General features: G+C 43.9%; 1 long non-coding RNA gene across 1 annotated transcript; it reads right to left on the bottom strand.

The window, feature by feature from the left end:
* Positions 1 to 254: 254 nt before the first annotated feature.
* On the bottom strand, positions 255 to 903 carry LOC141594192 (uncharacterized). Its single transcript, XR_012522044.1, has 3 exons — positions 736 to 903; positions 451 to 634; positions 255 to 358 (listed from the first exon to the last, which is right to left on the bottom strand). It is a non-coding gene; the product is annotated as an uncharacterized LOC141594192 (long non-coding RNA).
* Positions 904 to 2,637: the final 1,734 nt, after the last annotated feature.

Raw genomic sequence — 2,637 nt, 5'->3', positions numbered from 1 at the left:
AGCTAGAGTTATATAATGTATAACTCTAGCCATATACTGTATAACTCTAGACAAATAATGTATAACTTCAGTCCTAGAACGTATAACTATAGTCATTCTGAAAGCTAGAGTTATATAATGTATAACTCTTGCCATAGGATGTACAACTCTAAGCATATACTGTTAAACTCTAGGAAAATAATGTAGTATTCCAGTATGTAAATGTCTCTATATTGATATCTGAGCTCACCATATCGGAGTCCAGTTGGAATGGACTAGAACACGACTCTTGCCACATGTCCCACGAGGCACAAAAGCCTTCAGAATTATCAACAACCAAGTTTTTCTTCCTGCCTTGCCAAATTGCAATTGCTAGGTCCTATAAAAATGATAGACGGGGGTTGGCAGCTTGTATCACAAGTTACGTACAGTTTTGTCACAAAATAACTTGCGGAGTTCGAGCACACTTACAGCGTGACCTAGGCCAAAGAAACAGCGTGAACTTGAAACAGCTGCAGTGTTCGCGTGCGTAAGCTGATTGAGTAGTACAGACCAGCAGTCGATGACGTTGGCCAAAATCTGAACCCCGGGCATCAACGACTGGAGATCAATACGCGTTATGCAGTTTGGTGTGGGATATGTGACCAATTGTTCCCTACAAAGGATTAGAAAAATTGAGACACGCAGCAAGGGAAAAGATTCATGGGCTGTTTGACTGTCGTATTGAAATATAGGTAAAACTTATCTTCTACTTACACTTTCTTATGGTCGTGGAATTGATCGAAGACATAATCCATTACATCCTTCCTCACCCTGAACACCGTCCTGAAACGTTCCTTGTTAAATCGCAACCACTGTGAGCATACGTGCTGGTCAGGTTCGGGTGCCCCGCAATCGTGAGAACACCCTAGGTTCTCAGGTACAATGTCCATACACGGAAGGGGGCAGGAATGCAGTAAGAAAGGATGGTGGATCATGTCACATCGCGGCACATAAATAGGGGGTGGGAGTGGTGCAACCGGCTCAACCCTAGCACCATCGATTTCAACTGCCGAACCTTCTTTGGCAGCACCAATCGTTCGCTCCTCAACCCCGGCAAATGCCTCATTCAAATCTGCCGTGCTCATGAAAGTCAGCGGGATTTGATTTCCACTCCATTCCGTTGAAGGATTCCCCGGGGTGATCTTCGCACCATCGACGACATCTACGTTTACACCCCCATTGTTAGAATGTTGTTCAACATTCTCAATTACATCCTTTTTAACAGTGGCCTGAATGAAAAATAATAAAATTAAACACCAAACGTATAACTCTGGCCATAAAATGTATAACTGTGAGCATAGAATGTATATCTCTGGCCATAAAATGTATAACTGTAAGCATATACACTATAATGTATAACTCCAGGAATAACTCCAGGTATAACTCTAGCTATACCTCCAGCTATCTAAGGTATAACTACAAAGCATATATTGTATAACTCTAGTCATATACTGTATAACTGTAGTCATATACTGGTTAGGAGTTGTACCAACCGGTCGTTGCAGTGGCACTACAGTTACAAGGCCTCAACATAAGTTTCAACAAAGTTATACTTTATCAACTTAGAGTTATACACGACCAATAAAAAAGAAAAAATACGATTGTAACAAAAGTATTTAGCGCAGATTAACAAACTTACCTCGCCACCAGGACCACTCCCGTACGCTGGAAGTCCACATAAAGCTTCCTTCATTTCAGCAGTAGAAAACATACACTCCATCAATTCTTGTGTCTCCAAACCCACCTTCGGGACCGTAGATTTTTCCATCTCCTTATCCGACGGTTTATTGTCCGACAATCTTTCAACATTTTCTTGCAATCCCTCCCCATGAACTTGCTCATGCACCTCATCACCTACCACGGGCCGAGATTCAAGATCCTCGACGGTCCGTCAGCTTGGCCTACAATGTCTGCTGCTCTTTCATGGTCAATGTCTGACAATCTTCCAACATTTTCAGCATACATGTTCAATTCCTCCCCATGAACGTGCTCATGCCCCTCATCACCTGCCTAGGGGCGAACCTCATCGTCCTTTGACCGTCCGTAAGTTTCGTCCATTTCTTCCTCGGTGTAATTCGCCTCCAACAACAGTTCTCTGACAGTTGGGCCGGGGGTGCACAAAACTTGATCCTCTAACCCTGGGCTAGCAGGTGACAACGGCTTAGAAACTTCTGTATCACCTCCCACTTCCTCCATAATTTTTGACCAAGAAACTGCAACTGATTTCGTTGGCGTGTCGGCTTTGACGGACTCTCGACACGGCTCAACACGGGGGTTACCACCCCTGCCACCCCCATCATTGGCGAGACTAGAAAGAACTTCACTTATTTGCCGCGTAGATGCATCGATTCCGTCAGATTTTTTGGGAGGCTCGGTAACTACCTCTCCAAATGCAGGAGCGTTACCAACGAAACCTTCACCTTTTTCTGCAACTGCTCTCGCTTCAAATGACGTACTTTTGAATCTTTTCACCCTCAAAGAATTCTTGAGAGGGCTGACTAGGATTTAGGCCCGTCGGATCACTAGTTACAGCTTTGATCCTTGCGGTTGCATCTGCGTACCATGAATAGAACACAATAGCGTTCCTTTGCATTTGTAGATAAAGCTCGTGAGTAG

Source organism: Silene latifolia, chromosome 8 (assembly GCF_048544455.1).
Source record: "Silene latifolia isolate original U9 population chromosome 8, ASM4854445v1, whole genome shotgun sequence".
NCBI classification, from domain to species: domain Eukaryota; kingdom Viridiplantae; phylum Streptophyta; class Magnoliopsida; order Caryophyllales; family Caryophyllaceae; genus Silene; species Silene latifolia.
The sequence above is the reverse complement of the archived record's forward strand: the minus strand, read 5'-3'. Positions and strand labels throughout refer to the sequence as shown.